The sequence below is a fragment of the Topomyia yanbarensis genome, chromosome 1 (assembly GCF_030247195.1).
Source record: "Topomyia yanbarensis strain Yona2022 chromosome 1, ASM3024719v1, whole genome shotgun sequence".
Lineage (NCBI taxonomy): Eukaryota > Metazoa > Arthropoda > Insecta > Diptera > Culicidae > Topomyia > Topomyia yanbarensis.
In genome coordinates, this window is record NC_080670.1 from 168934539 (window position 1) to 168961165 (window position 26627).

General features: G+C 45.6%; 1 protein-coding gene across 3 annotated transcripts in view; it reads left to right on the forward strand.

Annotated features, from left to right (window-relative positions):
• The window catches only part of LOC131680625 (GATA zinc finger domain-containing protein 10-like), a 450427-nt gene that overhangs the window by 345935 nt on the left and 77865 nt on the right, over positions 1-26627 (forward strand). Inside the window, exon 1 of one of the 3 annotated variants that reach the window (XM_058961355.1) lies at positions 20746-20774. The exons of the other annotated variants lie outside the window; for them this stretch is intronic. The gene's annotated coding sequence lies outside the window, so the exon portion shown is untranslated. Of the gene's footprint in view, positions 1-20745; positions 20775-26627 lie in introns of those variants that run through there. 3 annotated transcript variants of the gene reach the window in all.

Genomic DNA, 26627 nt, shown 5'->3' on the forward strand with positions numbered 1-26627 from the left:
CATTCGAAGACCATATCCTCCTGTAGTACGGTGATCTTGCGTGGTCGAACCTATTTGTTGAAATAGCCATACCCAGACAAGAACTGTGTCATGTGGAAGTTCACTTCCCCATGCGCTCGGTTTATCCACATCAACAGGCATGGACTTAGTCGATGTGTCCATCTACCGTTTACAGAGTTATCCCACTGATGTTGCCACTTGATTAAGGTATCAGCTCGGGCTTGTTTACGGACTCCTCTCGTGCCTCGATCCCTATAACATTCGCTATCTTCTTCGAATAGAAGGTTTATGGTAATCGTTCCAGCTACCACTTATGCTGCGTCTGAAGAGATAGTTCCAGTATCAATCACTCTGTGTGATCGGTTGAGTTTAATTTTTTTCGCTCTGGCCCGTGATCGCCCGAAAAACAAGTGCTCGGCCTACGCCACCCGGATCTTTCTCTCGATCTCGGCCTCTGCCATCCGGCACCAACCGCTGTAGTATCTCGCTACCTCGGCAACAGTTTACGCAAGTGCAGTGTCCATTAACCAGATCTATAGTGCGAAAATCAAGTGCGTCGAAACTCGCTTTCCGGCGGGTCTGCTCTATCCCGAGGGACAGCGGAGCCGCCAAAGGGTCGCCCCCAACCTAAACCAGCGATATACCAAGCATACTACGTATTTTCCGCGAAAAAATTGGACATCGAAAATCGTAACAGGTAACAGGAGCGCAGACTCATAAGTAGGTAAACAACTCGCGCCTCCACCAAAACTATAATTTCAAACCGTTAAACGCGACCGCGCCTCCACCAATTCCAATTTTCAAACTAAGTAAAAAACTTGCGTCTCCACCAAGTCGAATTTTCAAACCCTGTGAAAAACTTGCGCCTCCATTAAATTGCCAACCGTCGGAGATTTGTACGCGTGTGAAGCAGCGAACTTAAGAGTATCGGTCTGCGCGTGTGAAGTGACTAGTACGATAGTGTCGTGACGAGCCCTTCGTCTATCAAGCAAAATGCCACGCCCCCCTCCCCCCGATTGGGGCGGGGAACCTCCCCTCAGCCGATCTCTTCCCGGTTACCTGAATTCTGGAGACGTAATTGATCAGCAGACGCTATTACTGCGTGCCGTCAACGAACCAGGAAAAGACGAACAACGCCTCCCAGCTGATCCCTTCCTCATTATGAAATCGGTACAGGCAGTGCTAGGAATCGACCCACGAAATATAGTGAGTGCAACGAAGGAGGCAAGGGGATCCAGATATGTGCTTAGAACCAGATCTAAGAAAGCTTTCCTGTCCCTTAAAAAACTGGACCAGCTCATAGGCGGCCAAAAGGTGGAAGTTATCTCCCATCCAACCCTCAACTTAGTACAGGGCGTCATCTACGACCCTGACACCAAAGACGTTGAAGAAGCTCGACTCTTGGAAGAGCTCAAGGCTCAAGGGGTCACGAATGTTCGACGGATAACAAAAATGCTTGAAGGAAAACCGGTCAATACACCACTAGTTATTCTGTCCTTCTCTGGCTCCAAACTCCCGGAACACGTGTTCATCGGCCTGCTGCGTACTAGCATCCGCCCGTACTACCCGTTGCCGATGATGTGCTTCAAGTGTGGTCATTTCGGGCACGGCAGCCGTTTCTGCCCCAACTCCGTCGCCTGTCTGAACTGCAGCCAAGAACACGAGACATCCAAGGAAAATCCCTGCAAGAACCCTAGCCTCTGCATCAACTGCGGAGATGGGCACTCGACCCGCAGCAGGAAGTGCCCCAAATTTGCAGAGGAGGAACAGATCACCAAGATCAGAATCGACAAAAACTTGACTTTCTCTGAGGCTAGAGCTCTTGTAACTAAACGGCAACAAGGCCCTAGCTACGCGAGCATTGCCGAAGGTAACACCAAGGATGACGAACGGGACACAGTAATAGCCCATTTACAAAAGGAGTTAGCAACTCTAAAGGAAAGCATGGCCCAAGAGAAAAGCAAAGATCGGACAATTAATTACCTGAAAGAACAATGCGCCAAACAACAAAAACAGCTGGCAGCAGCCTCTGCAGAAATAGCAAAACTACGTAATGCCGTCACCGAGCTCCACCAAAAGCCGTCTATGCACTCCCGTGAGAACACTCCCTCCGACGATACTGCTTCCACGGGAACAAAGCCCAAGAAAGGAAAGTTCATCGAACCAGCCCCCGTAACCGTAACCCCCGTTGGTCTGCCCAACCAAGCAGGGCTTAGGAGATCCAACCGCCAGAAAGAGAAAGACACTAGGAAGACCAACACTGACAAATCTAGAAGCCCCAACCCCAAAACTACCCCCGACATAACACTGCCTTCGCCTATCATGGACTCTGCCATGTCCTGGTCACGCTCCAGCTCATCAACATCACTCAACACGCTATGTCAAGAACCACCACCGGACGTTGACTACTCGAACCTCATCTCTGAATAAACCCAACAACACTCAATCCAGCAAGCAGAAAACAACAATAACAACAGCATTCAATAGTCGAAACCAAACAAACAATCCTCCCGCGTCGACCCTGACCGGGGACGTTCCGGGTTCTCCCGATGCACCCCCGGCGGCTGTCGGCGCGGGCCCGGGTTTTACCCAGGCAAGTACCTCCAGACTAAATCCAACAGTCAACAACCGACTGTCCCCAAATCTTTTCAGCCAATATCCGCCAGGCGGCACTCCGCCGCTAACCATCGAAACACAGAGCAACAATCCGTCACCTGACCCGTTACTTTGGCTAACAGCAAATAACAAATCTAATAAAGAAGAATCGACCCCCAATCGACTGGACCACAGCCACACCAACAATCGGCTCCGCGACCTAAGCCCTGTCGCCGGTTGCTCCTGGCACCCAGTTCATTTCCGCTACAGGAGCAGCGACATGAACGCTGAAAATCGCTACAACTACACCGCATTTACAGAATCCGTGCACACGAAATCACAATGGGACAGCACGAACAACAAAACCTGCACACCGTACATGAAAAAAGACCCTTTCCCCGCGTCGCCCCCGACTCGGGAAGTTCCGGAGATACTCGATGAGTCCCCGACGGTTGCCGGCGCGGGGAACCCGGGGCCTTCCCGGGTAAGTTCCAACAGTCCTGATACTCGATCGGAACCATCTGTCGCACCTTATCTTTCTTCAGGGTCCGACGGTACAAAACCAGCCACACTAACGTCAAAGCTCAAAGTCCACGAAGAAACCATCAGACCTGAAGACGGTAACAACAAAACCTGCTCACCGCGCAGCAAAAAAAGCTCCCTCCCCGTGTCGCCCCCGACTCGGGAAGTTCCGGAGTCATCCGATGAGTCCCCGACGGTTGCCGGCACGGGGAACCCGGGGCCTTCCCGGGTAAGTTCCTACAACCTCAGAACCCATCTGAACCCAACTGCTGTTGCCTCTACCTTTTCTACAGAAACACCAACGACAGGCCAAAGACCCTCTGAACGCACACCCGCGGCGGACTCGTCACCACCCGTACCTCTAATTTCCACACGACCCATACAAATGGTATCTAGCAGAAGTCCGGCCAGGAATAGCTCCAGCACCAGTCCAACCCCACCACCCGACGGAACAAACTGCACGCTGGCAATCCAATGGAACACCAACGGCCTGAGAGCAAACCTAGGAGACCTCCAACGCATCATTGCACGCTCTGCGCCCATCTGTCTTGCCATCCAAGAGACACACATAAAGGGAAACACGGATCCATCACCTTGGTTCAGTTACCGTTACATTTGGGAATCAGCCAAAGGGTCGAACATCTACCAGACGGTCGGTCTAGGAACCAGAGCTGACCTGCCGTCTGAGCCGGTAAAATTTGACACCGACCTCATTGTAGTGGGAAGAAAAATCAACTTTCCCATAAGTTGCACAGTAGCGTCTATTTACATCCCTCAGGAAGTCAGTAACGTGGGAAATAAATTACGGAATCTCTTCAAGCAACTACACACCCCCTTCCTATTAATGGGTGACTTTAACGCCCATCACACAGCGTGGGGCTCCAAAAGGTGTTGCCATCGCGGTAATGCCATTATCGAAGCCATCGAAGAGAGCAACGCGGTAACGTTAAATGACGGTAGTATCACCTTCCTCCGGGGCCGATCCACATCCGCCTTAGATTTAACCATATGTTCTAGCTCCATTGCTGGAGCCTGCGGATGGTCGGTTCTCGCCGATACTGGAAACAGCGATCACTTCCCAATCGTAGTCTCCTATGACCGGATGCCCCCCTCTACGTCGCGGCGTCGTCGTTGGCTCTATGATCGGGCGGAGTGGCTCACCTACGAAGATAACGTATCGGATGCACTCGATCGAGACCGGGATTATTCACCAGACGAGCTTGTAATGGTAATGACACAGGCTGCAAAACCATGCATTCCCCGAACCAGCGGAGCACCACCAAAACGAGCGGTTCATTGGTGGAACCCAGAAGTAGCGAGGGCAATCAAAGAACGACGAAAAGCCCTTCGAAATCTTAAAAATACCCCCCTTGACCATCATCGATGGGAAGAAAGATCAGCGGAGTTTCGTCGCCTCAGGAACCAGGCCAGGTGGGCCATCGAGAAAGCCAAGGAGGCCAGCTGGGCATCTTTCCTAGACGGGATCAGCTCCGATTCGTCGACTGCGGATCTGTGGAGAAGGGTCAATGCCCTAAGCGGCAAAAGAAGGCAAAACGGCTTCGCACTAACGGTTAACGGTACCACTACAGTTGAGCCCTCTGAAATTGCTAATGCAATCGGTCAACACTTCGCCATGCTTTCTGGGGACTCCTCCCTCCCACCTGCCTTCCTGAAAACGAAGAGGACAATAGAAGCCACCCCTACAACATTCAGTCCAGACGATAGCCAGGATTACAACAAACCTTTCTCAGGAGTGGAACTGGCCACTGCACTGAGTACTGCAAAGGGCAACTCTGCGGGACTCGACAACGTTGGTTATCCCCTGTTAAGGCATTTACCCCCGGTTGGCAAGCGAGCACTCCTAAACGGATTCAACAGGATATGGGAAGGCGGATCCTTCCCAGACAGCTGGAGAACCGCTCTCACGATTCCCATTCCGAAGAAATGCGAGGGAACCAGGAGCCCGAACGACTTCCGACCCATTAGCCTTCTCCCTTGCATTGGGAAGACGATGGAAAGAATGGTAAACAGACGCCTGATAACATTCCTCGAGGAACAGGAGCTTCTCGACCATCGACAGTTCGCATTCCGTAAGGGACTCGGCACAGGAATTCATCTAGGCTGCCTCGGTGAAACAGTAAGTGACGCCATAGCCAACGACCTGCATGCGGACATTGCCATCCTTGATCTCGCCAAGGCATACAACACGGTATGGCGTGAAGGAGTACTTCGCCAGCTGCACCAATGGGGTGTTAGCGGAAACCTTGGCTGCTTCCTCAAACAGTACCTCAGTGACCGAAGTTTCAGGGTGGGCATTGGAGGTAAGCAATCGAACCTGTTTCGGGAAACTAACGGCGTCCCCCAAGGGTCGGCCTTGGCAGTCACACTATTCTTGGTCAGCATGAATTCCCTATTTGCTACGCTTCCGAAAGGTATATACGTGTTTGTCTACGCCGATGATATAATACTTATTGCTATCGGAAAAACAATTGGTCGCACAAGACTGAAGCTACAGGCAGCCGTGAATGCTGTCGGCCGGTGGGCTGACTCAGTCGGTTTCAGTATCTCAGCCACAAAATGCGCTATTGCGCACTGCTGCAATTCCAATCATGTAGCCACCGGCAGGCCAGTCAAACTTGCCGGAACCGTAATTCCTTTCCGGAAGGAACCTAAAATTCTTGGTGTGACTATCGACCGGAAGATGACCTTTCTCCCGCACTTCCGGCAGGTGAAAAAGGACTGCGAAAGTAGAAAACGACTAATTCGCACCATCAGCTCGCGTCACCCAAAGTGGAATAGGCGAACCGCACTAAATATCAGCCAAGCCCTCATCCATAGTCGACTGTTCTACGGCCTCGAGATAACCAGTCTCAATTGGGAGGGATTAGTAGATATCTTGTCACCGTTGTATCACGGAGTAGTCAGACTAGCTTCGAATCTACTGCCCAGCACCCCTGCCGAAGCCGCCTGCGTCGAAACCGGAGTACTTCCCTGCCGATGGGCACTGGCGGTAGCTGTCCTGAAACGAGCCGTTGGATTCCTAGAGAAAACATCTGGTGATGGATGTCACCTTCTACAGACAGCCAAGGACATCTATATCACATTTACCAATACTCCTCTCCCTACAATCGCACAGCTGCATCGGGTTCGCAACCGCGCCTGGCATGAGCGTGGCCCAAACTTAGACTGCAGCCTGGCTGTATCCGCCAGAGCAGGTGATCCTCCCAGTACTGTCAAAGCTAAATTCCTCCAAATGGTTGAACGCAAATACCCTAATCATCTGCACATTTACACAGACGGCTCGAAACTTAGCGAGGGCGTGGGGGCGGGTGTGAGCGGAATTGGAGAGGGCCTCACCCTTCGTCTACCCTCTGTTTGCTCAGTATTCTCGGCAGAAGCAGCCGCCATCGCCATAGCCATAACCAAGAAACCTGAAGATACTCCGGCTGTGATTTTCTCCGATTCCCTCTCTGTCATCAAAGCACTGGAATCGGGGGAGTCCAAGCACACCTACGTTCAAGCCATAGAGCAATCCTGCGACCCGTTTACTACCATATGCTGGGTTCCCGGCCACAGTGGAATTCGCGGTAACGAAGAGGCTGACCGTTTGGCCGCTCTCGGCCGCCATGCACGCGCTCGGTTTTCCAAAAAGGTCCCATCGTCTGATGTTATTAGGGAATTCAAGGCAAAAGTCTCCGAGCACTTTATCGCCCACTGGAGGAATCTACGAGGCTACCCACAGAAGGTTAAAAAAGATCTCGCGAAGTGGACAGACCGCGAAAACCGGAAGGAACAAAGAGCACTGTCGCGCCTACGAGTAGGACACACGAAGATCACCCACACCCACACCATCACCCGCGTCGATCCCCCAATGTGCCCGACCTGCAATACAAGAATCACGGTAGAGCACCTACTCCTTAACTGCCGGGAACTCGAAGACCTGCGGCGACTCCATAATCTGCCCTCCTCGATTCAGGACACACTATCGAACAACTCAGCACAGGAAGAGACACTACTCGCATTCTTGAAAGATGCCAATATTTTTGAAGCTATCTAAAGTGGACCGAGAGCATACTGGCCTCAAACACCCTACCTACCACCATCACATAGCGGGCTGTCCGCCTCACTTCGAACAGGCGCTGAGGAGGATCTCCCGTGGCCCTCTATCAGCCACAACAAACTAGGCCATCTACCATCTTTCAGCGGGCCCTCTGCCACACCCAGACTGGGTGATGGAGAGGTTCTTCCGCGGCCCTTTCAACCACAACCTGCCAACACATGGACCAATACTGCTCAGCGGGCCCTCCGCCACACTCGGACCGGGTGCTGGGGAGCTTCTCCCGTGGCCCTCTATCAACCACAGCATACCAGGCTGTCTACCATCGTTCAGCGGGCCCTCTGCCACACCCGGACTGGGTGATGGGGAGGTTCTTCCGCGGCCCTTTCAACCACAGCTTGCCAACACATATACCAACATTGCTCAGCGGGCCCTCCGCCAAGCCCGGACCGGGCGCTGGGGAGGTTCTTCCGCGGCACCTGCGACTTCAATCTGCCAACCCATCTACCACCATCAATCAGCGGGCCCTCCGCCACACCCGGACCGGGTGCTGGGGAGGTTGTCACGCGGCCCTACCAGCGTATTATCGCCACCGAGTGCAATATCTAACCAAAGAACTGAAGGACCTTGTAAAATGCAATGTAATGACTCCTTTTTTTCTAGGTGAATGACCCTTAGTGGTTAAAGCCTTAATAAACATAATAATAATAAGGTATATTATTATGATAAAAAAAAAAAAAAAAAAAAAAAAGAGATAGTTCGATACGCGCTAGAAACCCGCATGTCCATCAGCCTGAACGTGTTGTTCAGCCAAGATGTGTTCCTCTTCGCCTGCAGTGCCGTCGCCTATGCAGGTCCTTCCAGTATTCGCTTTTTACTGCTGCTGATCGCCGGGCATGATCCGAGATAGTGCCGATGTGGTCGATGTGGCTATTGAAGCTTAGCCGGTCGTCTATTATCACTCCCAGTTGTCTAACTTCCCGACTTGAGTTTATGATACACTCTCCGACGGATATTCTTGCCTGCTGTACTGCCTTGCGGTTGCCTATAACCACCATCTCGGTTTTGTGGTGAGCTAACGTCAGGTTCTTCTTGCGCATCGAATCTTCCACAACATCTATTGCCTCCGTTGCGAGTACTTCAACTTTCTCTGGTGATTCGTCGATCACTAGGAGCACCATGTCGTCCGCAAAACCGACAATCTTCACGCCCCTAGGGAGGCTCCGTCGTACATAGCATTCCAAAGAGTTTGACCAAGTATGGAACCCTGCTGAACGTCCGCTGTTACGGTTAAACTTCTTTTTCGCACATAACCACTATATTTACTTATACTGCGTCATTCTACTGATGAGTGTGTCATTTAACTTCATTTATCACCGGATAGATTTCTGGAGGTGATGACATTTTGATTCTCGTCAAGCTTTACCTCTAGGTTAGATATATTCTATAGAAACGTGACGCGCGCGAGACATGACACAACGTCCTATAGATGGGAAGAAACGAGCCCGTCGGGATTTCCGGATTTTCGTTACCGATATTATCGGTACCACAACCATAGTAAAAACTATACTTTGCTTGTGACTAGTAAAAATTTGAAATTACTTTGTTCAGAATATATTGGCTCAAATGGCACGTTCCCCGTACATAGTCGGGGATTTGTGCCTCAAAACAAAACAAATTGATCACTTTGATGATCACTTCTAAAATATTAGAATGTTCGAGTAGGAAAATGCAAATATTTTTTCACCAAAACAGTTTCTGGTTGAATAGGGGGGCACGTGCCCCCCGTGCCCCTCCCTGGAGCCGCCAGTGCCAGCAACCTCCCTCCCTTCCCACCACATGTTGAGAAAGTCTTTGATATATATGATCAAAGAAGATGTATTTATGATCAGGTAGCGACAATTCGAGCTCGTTTTACACGAGCCAGTTTCCTAACTAAAGCGCAATGCTGTCAGAGCAGAAAGTTACGTCTAATAACTCCTCCCCTCCAAATCTTTCAAATGCGATTCCCTGCATTTAATACATGAAGACTCGTACTGTTTAAGCATTGCTTCGGTTCAGAGCCTTTCAAATGAATATCTGTGCACGAAATGCGAGCTCAGAAAGAAATATTAGGGACATGACCATCATTTGAACCCCAATATTTGCAAAGAAACAAACGTCAACTGTATTAGTAACTCACTGGACGCAGCACAGGCAATTTGTGTGTATACTATCTTTTTAACCGGATCTCAGAAAACGAAATCAATAACAAGTCGTTCGACAACACACCAACACACAGAGTCACTTCAATCCACACACCGCGAAGCGCTCTATTTCAACTCCTAAAAAGCAAAGCGGCCGAATTTTATTTTCCCACCAGCCTCGGTTACACTTTTCGTTCTCTCTCTCTCTAATGTGATTATTTCGCTATCGTTTGAAAAAGATCGCACAATTCACATCCCGGTGCGATTGCTGATATGCAATGGAACTGGGGAGCGCATATCAACCGAAAGATCAACAGCGAACGATTCAAATGTGTCACAGACCCAGGCGGGTGATGCCAGTCACGGGCACAGTTTTAGCTAGCTACTCCCGCCTGTGGGCTGGGGTTCTTCGCAAGGGAATGTATATTCATCGAAATTGAATGGCTGGCTGTTGAAAATTCAGAACGGAGCTATTGAGAAGGGGGGATTTTTTTTCCGATGGGAGGTGGTGTATAGTACAGGAAGGGACCCTCCGGGGGGCGAACATGGAGCCTACGTGACTTCGTTGTCTAACACGTCGCACGCTTCGATGGATGTGCAGATGAAAAGAATTCCCTATACCCAAAGTCAATAACTGATACCGTTCAGGCAATCCAACCCAGTGTGGGACCGGATGGCTGGTGGAAATGCGTGACTGATGGGGCAGCCCCGCCCTGTGTGCCTTTGGTGAGTATGACGAATCATTTTAATTATGCATAATTTTCTAATTAAATGAGTGCGGTTTATCGGCGTTTAATTAAAAGCAATAATCAGGTACACGATCCGCGGATTTAATCATGGTCTAAGCGGTATCCCGAACATCCCTTCCACGCTTTGGCAGAGCACCTGCACATTCTCGAGACAGAACTGGTTGATGCGTGATCGTATGCTTACTGTACTGTACATCATTAGCATATTTCCCTTTAATTGAAAGGTACCGCAGAATATGAATAACATGCCGAGGCAGTCGCTTTGAAGTTTGAAATTCAAAATGTTAATTTGATATTTTTCAAGGGGTAAAAAAATCGTCAATTCAAACAAGCAGTAGGTTTGCGAATTCGAAGGCGATTTTTTTCATTTATAATGGTTCTAAGATGAAGCAACAAACTACTGCAAATTTATTTCATAATCGAACACGGAGTAATTTAAATATCGTTTGAATTTGAATGTTTTAACGACCTCTTGTTCGTGAGCGATTATCACTAATGGGGAGTGCCACGAACTCCTCCTAGAAAGTGGAATCTAAACGAAGCTCATTATTCATTTCACGTACATGCGACCACCATAGCCCCATACTTAGAAGAGAGCGAAACACGCCGGAAGCGGACACAAATGCTACTAAATTTACATACAATAAATAACCATTTAACTTTCGGAAAGTTTATTGAAAAATATTTGCTTCCACGCCCAGGAGCTAACTTTTCCCCGGTTGACGGTTGAGGAGCGGGTTATCTCAGGAAACTTCCCCAAAACAGGAACACGTTGGAGCGCAACCACAAAGCGATAGAGCACTTCCGGCATCCTGCACAGCTCTGGTCCCCAAACCCAAGACCCTAACCCTATCACAGTGTGGTAGTTTTTCTTTCTTTTTCTTACCACTCTGCTCCTTCAAGAAAGAAAGCAACGACGACGACGACGGTCCAAAACTCTTTCGGCTTCCTTCGAGTTACCCGCCCCAGACGAAACATGAATGTAAGTCGAATGGAAGTTATGCCCAAGTGGCGAGGGGGCGGCGAAAAGAAAAATCCAACTCTCAAAGTGAGTCACCAGAGTGTAGTTCATAAATTTAAATTTTCGGAGCGAACGAGGGAAACGAAATGGTAAAGGGACGTCTTACAACACCGCTGTCAGGGAAAGAATTTTCCGTAACTCTGAAGATGGACGGCGGCAACTGAACACCTCTCTCTCTCTCTCTCTAGGTTTCGTGGAAGACTTTTAATAAAAGTGAGCGGAAAAATCAGCCAATCAAACATTTTCTAGCAGCAAGTAATGCAATATTTCACTAGTCTAGAGTCTCCGTAACTACATACCTATTGAAAACTGCTATTCATTGAAAGCGACTACATTTTCCGAGATGATATAGTGGAGAGGTGTCCCGAAAGAAGCTCGTGAAATTTCGGGCCAAAGCGGAAATCAGCTCCATTGTTAAGCAGGAGCTGGAAAGAAGTGCATGCAAGTGCTCTCAAGGTGATTCCAGTGAAGAGGTGCGGTTAGGGGTAGGGGTAAATTTTTGAACCACTTTCCTGCTCCGGTCGGACGGGAGTGAGTTATTTCCCTGCGCTCATCTCAAAAGCCGTTCAACAGCAAAAGTTTCGACACCGTTTTTTTTATCGTTTCCCTAGCGTTGAGTTGAGAGCTTACGTAAAGCTGTGACGGTATGTGTGTGTGTGTGTTAACTAGGTAAGTAGGTACTTCCGGCAATGAAAGTACTTCAGCGAAAACTTTCAAAAATTATTCGACGATAATTTGCAATTTGAAGTTGCTCGTACGCAGGTTAGGCTTGCTGCATCCATCAGGGATTCGGGCATTATGTTTCTAGTTATAAATGGCTTTATCGTAAAGATGAAATTTGGGTATGTTTCTAAACAAGTGAATACATGTGATGCAAACCCAAAAAGAGACTTTTTTACTAACAATTGATTTGACAGCGGCTCAACGATGTGCAATGCGTGAATAACAAAATAATTTTAAGGATCTTTTTACTACTCTTGTGTTATCATTGAAATCTAAACAATGCATTATCGCGGTGGCACAAAGACGTTGCCAAGGAGGATTTTTAGATGATTTTCATAGGGGGTTTACACCCCCTTTCCTCCCACAAATCAAAATAATTTAGCATGGACGAATAATTTACCTTATGGTGATTAAATTAAAAAATTCGACTAAATATCGAGTGTCGTCTAACTGGATCTGTAGAGCTAGGGCCTTGGAAGGGCAACCTGTCAGAATTACTTGCTTCAATTGCAGACGCGACGGGAAATGTTTCCCACTAAAACACTGCTTAAGGCTAATTGCAGCGGCCCAGGACTCTGAATGTGATATTCATTGTACGGTTCAGATATGTGCGAGCATTGGGACTTCATCGCGTGTATCATCGTGAAGGGCTCGAACGATTGTGCACTGACGCGTTCGATCACGAGGGTGTTTGTATGTCAAGTATATCTTCGCGTGTATAAATTCGATTTTATAACTGTGTGTCCGTATGTAAACAAAACAAAATAATTTTAAGGATCTTTTTACTACTCTTGTGTTATCATTAAAATCCAAACAATGCATTATTGCGGTGGCAAGGAGGATTTTTAGATTTTCACATTTTATACCCCCTTTCCTCCACAAATCAAAATAATTTAGTATGGACGAATAATTTAACTTATGGTGATTAAATTAAAAAAATAGTCTAAATATCGTCCTACTGGATCTGTAGAGCTAGGGTCTTGGAAGGGCAACCTGTCAGAATCACTTGCCTCAATTGCAGACGCGACGGGAAATGTTGCCCACTAAAACACTGCTTAAGGGCAATTGCAGCGGCCCAGGACTCTGAATGTGATATTCATTGTACGGTTCAGATATGTGCGAGCACTGGGACGTCATGATCGCATGTATCAACGCGAAGGGCTCGAGCGATTATGTTTGTATATCAAGTGTATTGTGTTTGTATATCAAGTGTATCTTCACGTGCATAAATTCGATTTTATAACTGTGTGACCGTATTTTCTTGGATGATAGTGTTGCGTCCATAAAGTCAATTTTATAGCATGAGCCACTCGCATATTCGCAGATCCCTGTCTCACACAGAGTTTGTGAATAGCTAAAAAGAATCGGCTAAGAGCCTCCTTTGTTCCCGGAGCAAAACTTAAAGAATTTTGGACACATTTTCGATGGAGTTGAATATGGATCGGATGGTTAATTCTACTGATTCTAAAATCCCGGAGAAGAACCATTTTTCCAGTTGCGTTTGCTGCGAACTTCCGGAGTAAAGTGACGATTGTGTTCAGTGCGACCAATACAATGGATTGTGGCATATGTCATGTGCGGAAGTGACTGCATCGGTTACCGATCGACCGTGTGTGTCTGCGCCTACTATATGCCGCTGAGTGTTCAGAAGAACTGAATCCAGCACTAAGGCAGCACATTTGTCGTTGAAAATGAAATGTTGGAAAAGCTCGGATCGTGAAACGTCATCTCGCTGAAAAATATGCGGAAGAGGAGCTGAACGAAATGGACGAGATTGTTAGCAACCGAAGCAGGGTTAGTAGACGGACGAGCCTAGATAGGGTAAAGCAATGTACTGATCAAGGTGAAGGCGTCTATGGTCTTCTGCCGATGGGTAAATTGGTAGATTTGACAGCAAGCTCTCCGGATATCGGATTCCACGCATCGCGAAGGGACTTGGAACCAAGCAATCCGTACCAAAAAGCCAAAGCCTACATCAATATGCCAATTTTAGGAAAGCTAGTTAAAGACACATCAGTGCAGCAAGGAAGACAACATCACCATGGGTTTGGTTTCTACAAGCCACCGTTGAATTCAACAGTAAAATTGGAGGCTTTCTAAGCAGGAACAGCAACAGTACACCGGCGCGTTCTTCAAATCGGCTTCGATACAACAAGAGGTAGCCAACATAAGAGGTAATATCGAACCCCAAGTGCCTCCCAAGCACGTGAAGATAAGCAACTTTGCGATCCAATTATTAATAACACCAAACCATCAAAATCCGAACACTCCAACAAATTTTGAAACAATTTGGAACGATAGCGTCAACGGCTACGATTCCGTCGTTCAATTTTTCAATCGAAACGTGTGTGCGCGCCCCAAGAAAACAGGGTCCCGAGTATCAGCGTGCTCTGCAAGCGAACTGTGCTTCCTTAACGCTCCACTGCATTCCAATCGCGTTAGCGCGAATAGTCGGCCTACCCAAGGATCGAAACTTTCGCCTTTCTAGATGCAGTGACGGCTCGGATCTATCGCTGAACGAGAGCAGCCACCTTTGTACCTGAAGTGGACAGGGAACATTACCAGTTTCGAATCGCATTCGAAACAAGTTCGAAATACGATTAGAGGAGCTAGCAAATGCTGTTCCCCGTCTGTTGATAGGCGTGAACAATGTCAGCCTCTCTGCGCCACTGCAAGTGATGGAATATTTCTCAATGGAAAATGTGGGGATGAAGCCCTCGATAGTTCTGCAATCCGACGAGGACAACCTGACTAATACCATCATGAAGCAGACGACGAAACGAGTAGATGACCAGTTCGAAGTCTATTGTGGCGGTACGATGACGTCCAGTTTGCTACAATATGGTATTCAAGGGGTTCCAAGGTGCTGTTGCGGCACTATCGAGGATGATGTCCAGCAGCTCAAAGGTGTGCGCCAGTAGAGGTAGGTTACTGGTAGGCGTTGCCGTATCTATCCTCAGGTACGGCGGCCCGTCATGGTCAAGAGCACTGAGAGTGACCAGTTACCTACAGAAACTGGAGTGATATCTGCCTACCGCACGGTATCACACTATGCATCCTGCGTGATAGCGAGCATGATGCCAGTCGGGCTGGTCATTCGGGAAGATGAGGAGTGTTTCGAGCTACGTGGAAATAGAGGAGCCCGCGAGCGCACCAGGGTGACCTCGGTCGCCAGATGGCAGCTTGAGTGAGATAACTCCTCGAAAGGTAGGTGGACCCACCGGCTGATACCTAACATATCGAGCTGGGTGGGAAGAACCCATGGGGAAGTTCACTTCCACCTGACACAATTCCTGTCAGGCCATGGCTGTTTCCGTCCGTACCTTCACAGGTTCGGGCACGCGGAGGTCCCAGCCTGCCCGGACTGCCCAGATGTAGACGAAACTGCCGAACACATACTGTTCGTATGTCCTCGGTTCGATGTCGAAAGAAGAGCAATGATACCCTTATTCAGCGGATGTGTCAATCGGTGGAGAAGTGGAACGCAGTCTCGGCTGCTACCACCCAGATTGCCTGTAGGCTACAGGTAATTTGGCGAACCGAACAACAGACGACGGGCACGACTAACTAGTGATTGGTTAGTTGGAGCGAAAAAGGCCGAGCGCAAAAAAGGAGTGAATGGTCTGTCCATGCTGAGGCAGGTTTGGCGCAGCGACTGTCAACCGCGTAAGGGGTAAACCCAGCCACCCCGAAGCAAGGTAGAAGAGCGAGTGTATAGGCGTATAAGTGGACTGCCTCATGCCAAGATGGGAGGGTCGTAGCGTAGTATGGTTGGACTCAGCTATCGATGCCTCGTGGCGTGGCAGAGGAGTGAAAGGGTGAGCACAAAAGTCAGCCTCACATGGTATGGTAGAGGCTAGCACAAAAGTAAACATAGCAAGGAATGAAAAAGGTGAGCACACAAGTCAGCCTCGCTGGTATGTCAGAAGTGGGGCCTAAGAAAAATGTCCCACATGGGATGCCAGGGAGAGTGACAGAGGTATAATAGAGTGACACGATCGAGAGTGAACCAGGTGATAGGGTGAGCACCCAAGTCAGCCTCACATGGTATGGGTGACGCGAGCACAAAAGTAAACCTAGCAAGGAATGAGTAAGGTGAGCACACAAGTCAGCCTTGCAAGGAACGAAAAAGGTGAGCACAAAAGTCAGCCTCATGTGGAGTGTTTGAGAGTGAATCAAGGCAAAGTAAGCCTCATACAGGACGTATGAACGCGTGAGTGAGAGTGAATGAGTACATCAAGTACAGCCATCGCCCCAGAAGTAATACCGAGAGGTAGTTCCTGGGGGACGATGGCGGAGCCCAATGGAGTTTAGTCGGTATTAATGGCTGCGTCACCATTCGAGCCCGACACGCCCCCAGCACACCCCGTGAGGTAGCTTGGACACCTACCAATAGCACGTGTACTGGGCTAGGACGTAAACGTCTTCTCCATTGTAAAAAAAATGGTCTGGAGCCCAAGATGATAAAAGAAGAAGCAGATAGCGGAGTACCAGCTGAAAGGATAGACAGTTTGCCCTTCAAATGAAGAATCAAAGTGAACAGACCCATTCGTATTAGATCCGCTGGGCTTGTTGAGCACGTCTCTCGTACAGGGAAGGTAACAGAAGAGATATTCGATCGCTGGGTCAGGTGGACCGGTCTGTTCCCTACAATCAGAGACTTGTGGATCCCACGGTGCTACTTCAAAGAAGCGGACCTACAGTTGTACGATCAGCTTCAATTACACGATGCAAGTGAAGTCACTTTACCCGCCATAGCGTACTTCAGAGTAATGGACACGGAGAGCAAAGCGAAGTGCTGGGATTCCTCGCCTAGAACTACATGCAACAGTTTGATGTAGTACGTTCAGTAGACTCACAGCGTTAAGGTGAAGCAGCGTTTTCTGTGGAGTAATTCTGCAAAAGTTTTGGCCTAGTTACGCGACGATCATCGTCGTACGTAGCGTGTCGTGTCGTAGCGTAGTGTGTCGTGTCGAGTAGGGCAGATATTGACACCGACAGACCTCCCTCTCAGAATGGCGCTGAGTCTCCAGCAAGCTAAACCCTGCAGATGCTGCAACAAAGTGGGGTAAGAATCCACTCCCGGAGGTCACCAACGTGTCGTTCGGAATTTCTTCGGCTTGCCGACGATGCAACCGAAACCTTCAAAGGCACCTGAGGAGGAACTGAGACCCTGCTTTCTGATCAAGAAGCTGGAGGTTGTGGAAGATTTTTCTAGATTCTGGAAGTGGCGACGACTGCTAGGTCCAGGTTGCGTACGTACACCGTTTCGTGGACAATTGTAGGCGTAGATGACGAGGAGAGACGCCGGAATTGCTCCATTTTAGTCAAGTGGAACTGAAGAAGGCGAAGAACACGCTCGTGTGAATGGCTCAATTGCAGCAGTACCCGGATGAAATGATTACAGTTTCGAAAGGGCAAGCAGAATTATCTAATTCATCAGTTGACACCAGAAGTCGATGAGTGCGGAGTGTTACCCGCCGGCGAAAGAATTGGAGCTGCGCCGCTCGATGCCAGGTTCCCGGTGATTCTCCCAAGAAAACATCCGGTGACGACGTTAGAGCCGCATTCCATCGTGTCTTTCGTCACGGTAATTCCCAAACGGTAGTGAACGAGGTTCGTCAGTTATACAGAATCTTCCAACTAAGGAGAGTCGTGAAGCAAGTTGTGAACTTGAGCTTGAGCTTGTGCGACCACTCCTGGCCGCTACTCCGTTATCGATCTGGACTAGCTGAAGTTGCACAGGGAATAAATAGATAATTATGCTTGGGAGTAGCGAAGCATCTTTCAATGTGCAACTCCTGGTAATCCTAAAATGTTTATTGATCAATACCGGCATCGGCCAGGCCTGAACGTAGATCGCGGAAGAAGAGAGAAGGAATTGTTAGTCCGATGCTTGCTTTGGCCAGAGGCCGTATATACTACTGCGCACTCCATAAGTATCACGGGAGGAGGATATTTGTTAGTAAGCATAAAGAAGAAGTTTGAATACGCCAGAGAGGTGACTCCACTGTCTAGACTAGATATCGATCCATCAAATCATGGACCGGGGACCAACGGCTTTACTTCCCTTCCGAAGGAAGACGTGACCACAGATTTTTCACCTTAGAAAAATCTCAACGACCTCGGCTGGAATTGAACCCAGGCCAACTGGAATGAGTGGCGGTCACGCTTACCACTAAACCACCGGCGCTGTCGAGAGTCATGAAGCAAGTTGTGAGTGGTGCAAAGTGAAAAAGGCGACTCCGAAGTTCCAATAATGGCGCCGTTGCCTGTGACCCGTTTGTTCTTGTTTAGTGGACTATTCACGTATACTGGTATTGATTGTTCAGACCGTTGCTGGTGAAAGTAGAAAGGAGCTCAGTTAAACCGAAGACTACTATTAAGAAGACTGATATCTCTTTCCTTCCCCCATACAAACCAGAAGCGACAGAGGTTACAGCGCCTCTATTGGAAGAAGGGAGGAAGCTTTATGTAAAAATGGATATGTGTGTGTGCATCACTATGGAAAGTACCACCTTTACCCGCAAGTGGCGTTGCTGTTACTATTCCGGATTCTGGACAGAGTTGCCAGTCTTCTTGATATGGAGTCTTCGGTTAAACGCTGGATCTGCCTGTTCACCTGTCTGACCACCTGTGCCGTCCATGTGGAAGTCACGCACAGTCTTTTCACACTGGTAGCATTCAACCATACATCGAGACAAGATAGCTGACCCCATTACTGCTCTATCTCCTGACTCCTCTTTCCATTTCGTATATTATTTTCCTTCGCACTCTTGAAGTTCTCACTTTGCACGGGGATCCAGGTCTATGTTTAAATGAACTCTTCCAAAAAGACCCAGCTAAAATTGATCTCGAACGAAGGTTCGTCATCGAAGAGTCCAACTTCCAATTGAACATCATACACATTGAACTGAGTTGGACTATACTTGCTCTTCTTTCGGATTAAAGATAATTCTGAGTATTCTTATGATTTCGAAAGAACTGAACAGAAATGATAGATATCTTGAAAGTTCCCTCAGATAAGCTCAGCATTGTGATATTCTATCTAAAGCAAGCGAAAGGAATTACTAGCGACAACTATTTTATATAGGACGTCTACATGCCCGCCCACAAAGTTGAGATCGACGGTGTGTCCACCGATTCGAGTTCCTACTGAGGTACGAGGATTGCAGTTGCAGTGATCGAGAATTTCATCTGGCAAAGACCCAGTGTGACAAGTACGCAGAGAATCTTTGGGATGACTCTTGCATTAGGAATACTGAAAAATGTGCCTCTTTTGGCAAGAGTCAACACGATCTATTACCAGGCCCCATGTACAAACAGTATCTGGGATCTGACGTATTCCCTTGGAAGACGCTCTAAGCACTCTCTTGCAGAAAAACTGAAGGGAACTTCATATTCATCACGACAGAATATTATGCTCTCATGGCTCAGGAAGCGCGACTCTGACATATCTTTGTGGAGACATCTGTTACTGCACCCAAACTCTACAAGCAAGTGAGATTTTCGCTCTTAATTTGAATTTGAAGTCATTTGAAATTTGCATATCGTGCAACTCAAATTAGTTATTTAAATTTTTTATCCACTTTACATTTGAGAACAACTGCGACTAAATCTGAATGGGACTGACAGGACCATAGCGTGGTGTTCTGGCACTTTTGGTGAACTCTCTGGTTTTCGCCCCTCGTGTTTACATTAGTTGTCTTTGTCAGATTTGGAACAATAATTTAGACAAATAACTTTTTTTTTGTTTTTGACTTAAGTGCCATACCATTTAATTTAATACTTTTTGGTGGTATCCAACGGGGAACAACAGATGAAAATGGTGAGTTAAGCGAAAACAATTCTGTGAAAAAAAACTTCCCCAAAAGCAGGGTTCGAACCTGCAACCCTTGGGACCCCGACCCAATGCATAAACCCTTACGCCAGCCCTGGGATATGATAACGTCCCAGAAAGAGCACATTATTATCAGCATTGGTGACATTGATCGTACCCTGCCTTACAGTACGTGCACCCAGGACCCTGTCGTTCTGCTGTGAAGGCCTATGTTACTAACTCAGACATCACCTCCTTTAACAGACTGAACTCAGATATCACTTCCTTCAAAGTTCAATAATTTTTCCCAAGGAAGTTGGATTGATTTGCAGTCTTCGAAAAAGTTGTAGGCAATAAAATCATCTTACTCATGTGCACCTCTAATGATGAACTGATCAATACAGTGCCACCTAGCGGTGAGAATGCGAGCTAGTGAGGTTTTCCATAGTTTACATATAAATTGTCGAAAAATTCCATACAAACTTCAAACACGTTGGTCCGGTAGCTAGTCTTGTTCGATGTTTTCAAAAATTCGTTTTTTTATGGTGGGCGCCCTAGCCTACATGCTGGTCGATATTCCGTTCGATAATATATTTTATCTAATACCTTTCTGTTGACTGGGGCTAATAGCATTTTTACGCAATGCCAAAAGCTATGCTAAAAGTATTTCCTACATCGTTTAATTTAAGGTGCACCGAACCTACGGACCATCAAGATGTTTATATTCTGTAATAAAGTGTTAAACCATTTAACGGATTACAGAACTCACGGTTTATAGCAACACTTCGCACACGAGAGGTAAATTCGTTTATTTCGGAGATAGTTCAATCTTTAAAATTGCCATGCTGTCTAAGCTATGTCATAAGTGTTGTTAATCGAATTTGAACAGTCTAATGACACGACATAGAAAACAGCTTGATAAAAAAATTCCATTTTTCGTGAATCATTTTTCTAGTTTTATCGACTTGACCATCGTTTATCATTTAACAACGGTGTGACTTCAGCGTAAATTTCACACAATCAATAGTCTAATCTAATACAACTAATCAATTTTTTTAATCTTCTCTTTTCAGGTAAAACTCCTGCTAATGAATGATTAGGAGTAAGTACAAGAATATTTTACACGAGCCATATACTAGCCAACTGTCAACACATCATTGTACAATTCATTTATGGTCTCAAAGCGAGCAAAACAACAAAAAAAATATAATGTCTTCAAAAAGATTTTTCGTATGTTTTGATCGATGTTTTAATAATCTTAATGTTAGGGCAGTTCCTACAGCTTGGGATTTCTAAATGCAAATTAAACTAACCCTATGCAAGAAACAAATTCACTATCTTTAGTCGTTCTTGAGTTAGGATTTTTTATTTTCAAAAAAGGTCAGGTGGCGCCTAAAACCGCTTTGTCTCAATTATGTTTTTATTTATACAGTTTCTCTCACATACTTTGCATCGGACAATTTTCGAAATAACTGCTTAAACAACAAAAAGACTATGTTTTGCTAATTTCTTTTAGCATTAAAAGATACAAAGAAAACACCGATAAATGTCTGATTTGGCAAGTAGTGTGTAACTATGGTAAAATTAGAGCTTAATACACCATCTGCTTCAACGAAATGTTTCGGCACAAAACGGTTCTTAAAGCTTTTCAAGATTTAATATTGTTTATCCCAAATTGAGTGTCATGTCCCTAACTTATCGAATTTCAAACTCCATAGAATAAAATCTAAATGGAACTTGATTTGAATCATCTTTTAGAGGCAGTTGTTGCGCTAAATTGAAAGGATAGATTTTAAAATAGTTGGAAGAAAATGGGAGAAATAATTATCAAAAATTCAAAAATAAATAAAAATTCAACCATCACTGGCATGGGTCCAACTGTTATCGAACTCACCCTATATATGGTTACCACTGCTAGCCTCCGAGTTGCGTAGTTTCATATTTCAACGGATTGGTACCGAAAATTCTTCTAGTAGGATTCGTTCGAGGCAAAGAGAATAATTTACGTCATCGTTACCAACAACTACCGAACGTGGCAAGGCAATCAAGTCGACAGCAGCCTGAACTCAACACCAGCACCCTTCAATGTGTGAAACTTTTGCCTTCGACTGGCTGTCATCGAGGATTAGTGATTTTATTTATTGGCTGTGTAGTCATAAATATCGATTTCTACGGAGCTTTGCGTACATTTCTCCACGGATCAAGCAGCAGTTTAACAGGGAGATACGAGGACCATATCCATTAAAAACCAGATGAATGCGTTGCGACATATAGAAACCGGCTCAATTAGTCACCCCGCAAAACGTCGTCTAGTGGCACAGGGTGTCATATTCATACGACATTCTAATCAAGAATTACGCCATCAATACTGCAACCGGACAGAATTTAAATTAATCAAACTGATTGCGACGTGCAACCACAACACGATCGACGAACAGCCTGCGACGCACGGTGCTATTTGTGACATGGCGTCCATAACGATGTCGGCTTTTTTTCTGCATCGAATTCCCATCTCGATAGCTCCTCACTCCGCGGAAACCAATCTTCATGCTTTAATTGACATCTTTATGACCTGAGCAGCGCGCTGCTTTCTATCCGCTTCCTGTACCGTTCTGTCACCGGCCGGGCCGGCCGACCTGTCGAAGCCCAAGTGACGATGACGGCGATTGACAAATGTTGGCTAAAAATAAACCATCATTGAGATTCGCGACAGCCGAGCCCAGCGCGCGCTTGGGTCGTGCCATAAACAGCACCATTATTAATTGACGTGAAGCGTATAGGAGTGTAGGTACACATATAAATTTATGCATGTGCGACGGGCAAGCAGAAGCGAGCACGAACTCGTCAAGTGTTTTAGTGGTTATAAAATGTTAATTAAATCCTGCTGGTTGCTGGTATCCTTTCCGCACGATGGAAAATGCGTACTGTACCCCGCCTACACTCATCCACACTTCGCGCCGGGGATTTATCCTATTACATTTATGAGATTAAAAAGTTTCAAGCGAGAGCAGGTTTTTAATCGGATCACGCGGCACAGATGGTGAAAAGTGGATCGGAATAATGGTTCTTTATACTTTCTTGTGTGAATGCACTGTGTGAGGTTTGGAAGTGGGGTCACTGAGACTTTCCGAAAATGCAGAAATTTAGAATTTGCTTGGGTTGAAAATGACGGAACAATTTGATGTTCATTTTTGATTTATGATAAACATGCTGAAAATTTTAGTATACATCCAAATAGCAATCTCGTTTACCTTTGAAAAGAGTATCTTAAACATTAGTCGACTCACATGGTCTAAGGTTAAAATAGGTTCATTGTCCTATATGAGCTTATTCTCTATCTATCACACGAATTTCGTTTGTTATACAGCCAACTTTTTATATTTAGTTTTGCAAGTGTACATTGCATGTTCATACGTATCATGCGTCAAAATTTGTCTCACATTTTCAGCATAGCATATTTCTATACCGATTATTCAAAACGTCATATCATATCGTATCGTCAAAGGTAAACAAACTGAGCTAATTATGCCAAATAAAAGCCAAACATTGACTCGTTATCGTCCAGAAATAATAACACATATATAGTATACCAAAGTTTTGCTAATATTTTGGAGATGTGATGTTTTGCGTTGTGATGTTTTTCCAAGATGACTGTAGTTAGCATCTTTTTCCAATGCCAAACCTCTCGGTTGCAATACAGCACATGAAATATATACTACAAGCCCGTCTCTCAAAACGTCACAGTAAAATGTGCCATCTGCAAACGGTGTTGCCAAGACCACATATGTAAAAAAGCGTAACAGCAAAAGTGGTCGGCAAAATGTAATAAAATAATAGTTATCAATAGACCTTTCTCGTCAAAAAATTTTATATGCTCAAATACTTTATTTTTCATCCTCGAATCAATTCTGCTCATTGCCGCGATGATTTGGAGCCTCTAACTATTGAAAAAATCAAAAAAGCTCTGAACTGCCCATTTCACCCAATATTCTCATGCCTCATCTTACCTTATTTCCCCATACTATTACACCATTTGGATGAATTTCACGTGGGGAATATAAAATAAAGCAATTCCAGAGCGAGATGTACAGGTGTCCACATTTTTTTTTCTGCGTCGGCTGTCACTTTTTTCGAGCAAACAAGAGGTTTGTTCCAGTAGACGATTCCTGCTCCTAGTTGCTCCGTAGCAAAAAAAACTTGCTCCTTTTTACTCAAGATTGCTACCAGAAGAAAAAAGAGAAGAAGAAAATACCGGAACGATTTTCTCCCAGTTTACTCCGAAGTACTTCCAATTTCTCCTGGTAGTGGAACAAACCTGCACCACTAACCAATCATAATGAAGCAGGCCACTACGTGTTTTTGTTCTCCGTTTCGCTCACCTCCTGTTGGTCTTGAAAAACTGACAACCGCAATCACACGTAGCGAAATGTTTGCACCTTCTAATACTACACCGTGTCTTGAATGAACTCTCAGAAAGTGGAAGGAAAAAAACAAAAATAAAATTTAGCTGCGTTCCATCCGCTGTCAAAAAAATCTTTTGCTAAAAATTGCCGGTGCTTTCTAGAGTTATATGTTGGTACCAGTTAAATTAGGAGTTAATCTATTCTAAATTGTTTGATCTGGTAAATATGTCAAAAAATTTTAACGGGCTTGCAGTAAAAAACGAATAATCAAGTGGTATGGGGCATCTTCCACGATGCTAAGTAGTACCCCGTAGTGCAACTACGAAATTCAATGCCAGATGTGTGAAATAGGCCGGATTAGGTTGAACAAAGAGTGAGTATCTAGCGTAAATTTAAATTGTTATTAAAACGAATAGCGAATTTGTTTCGACAACCTTCTGTTTTTGTTAATGAAAATACGCATCACATTTGTATGAAATTGCGACCCATGCTAATTTAAAATAAAATATTAACTTGCAATTTTTTCATGATTCTATTTTCTTTTTACCTGTCCAGCCATAACCCACGACATGGATGAACCAAGGGTAAACGCAACACAGGAGTCGAAGTTACATGTGCATTTGTTTACATTTTTCAATATGATTTGATGTTTTCGCTGCACATTGCACCAGCCCAGATTATACCGACAGTATCCTGCCGTGATACGCATAACAGTCCCCCCTGCATAGGAAACCCTTAGCAAGTGGGACCTTTATGCGAATCAAGGCAGTATCGTCGTGAATGGTGTGGTGACAGTCGGTCACGCAATTCGCTGAACAGTTGCAGCTCACATTTCGAGAAGGAAACTCTGCCCCAATACTTCTGGACAGCACACTAAAACATTTGCTTTCGGTGGTTACAGTTTCAGCTGCCTTAATTCGGCTATACCCATTACATACGATTCATTCAATGATTCATTTTTCTCCTAAGATAAAGAACACGTCACCGGACGGATAATCTGAACACGTTTCATGTTCAAATTTTTTCATGCCGTTGGATTGTATTTTATCCATTGCTTACATATGGGCATGTAGCATGAATCCCTAGTTCAACTCTATCCAGTACTGCCGTTATCGTAGCAAATGTGCTATACTCGTCCTAGATGAGAGATGTACGAATTAAGTAGGGTAGGTGCTCCAAAAGTTACTCTTTTAGGAAAATAAATTATCAAAAATTAAACAAGTATGCCTAAAAATATATTTTCTAATGCTTCAATCCTTACATATCTTCACTTCACTATTACCGATAGATACGCGTATTATGATGACTTACGCATTGCAATCTTTATCAGTATCAAAGGATCCCAAGTCGTGATCTGTTGATACATTGAAATGAGAGTTTCATTGATAGGTTTAAAATTCTTTGTTAGAGATAATTTGTATATCAAACATTTCCTTAAAATACTTCAAAAAATACATTGTAAAATCTATGGATGAAGTCAATCGAACACTTTAACTTTCCAATTTATAAGAAAAAGAATCCACATTGACATAGATTGATTTAAAATCGTTCGATCTAATATTAGTATCTTCCGCAGTAGTTGCACTATTGTTAGTTTCGCTTCGTATATTTGCACTGTCCACAGATTTCTTATAGGAGAGAAAGAAATAGAGTTATGTACACTATGCTTATGAGCTTAATGTAAGGGAATCGAATTTTCATTTATAGTTTGAGACAATTTTAAGGATGAAGCTTTTGTAGTCGAATAATTTCACACCCAAGTTATCTACTGATAAAAATGTTTCAAGAGTTTCGCATTGAAAATAGGCGAATGTATACCCTAGAAAGATTGGAATTAAACTTGTAACGAGTTCTATGCTATATTTTTTACGAGTTGATTTGCTAATCTTGCGTGGCTTATTCTTAGTGATTTGTTATCTTTTAGAGGAATTCGTTTTCTAGAAACTGATGTATTCAAAGGAATAGTTTTCTAGGTTTGTAGAGTTTCGGTCTGGGATTTGATTTTTTCTGGGGATTGGTATAACATATGTTACTTCGTAGTCAGAAGGACCTTGACTAAACCCCTAGTCCCTGATTAAGCCACGGGGACCGTCTGGGGTGGGCATCAAACGCCTCTTTTATCATGGCTAGCTCGAGCTTGAGGGTCTGTACTCTCAAGGTCGGCTCAGGGACACCAACCAGAAACACAAGGCACTTCAATTTTAATTATCAAACAACTTATATTTATACCTACAATGTCTTAGTGTGTGTGTACGAATGGCCGGCCGGCGGTGACGGTATCTACTGTAGGTGGGATTTGCTAGGACGACGTCGGGTGGGGATGATCGATTTCTACCCAATCTATGATAGAAGGCTAGTTTCTCGGGTGCTCGCCAACACTCGTCAAAAGGGCGGTATGGTTTCGGTGGCCTGACGGGTTGAGTGCGTCTAGATTTGCGCTCGTTTGTGTTGGCCGTCTGGACGCTTGAAATGGGTGACACGCGGTCAGTCTGATTTCTGGTTTCTGCTATTCCCTTGCCTTGGAACTAGTCCTTGCCAAAGCGTCGTGATTT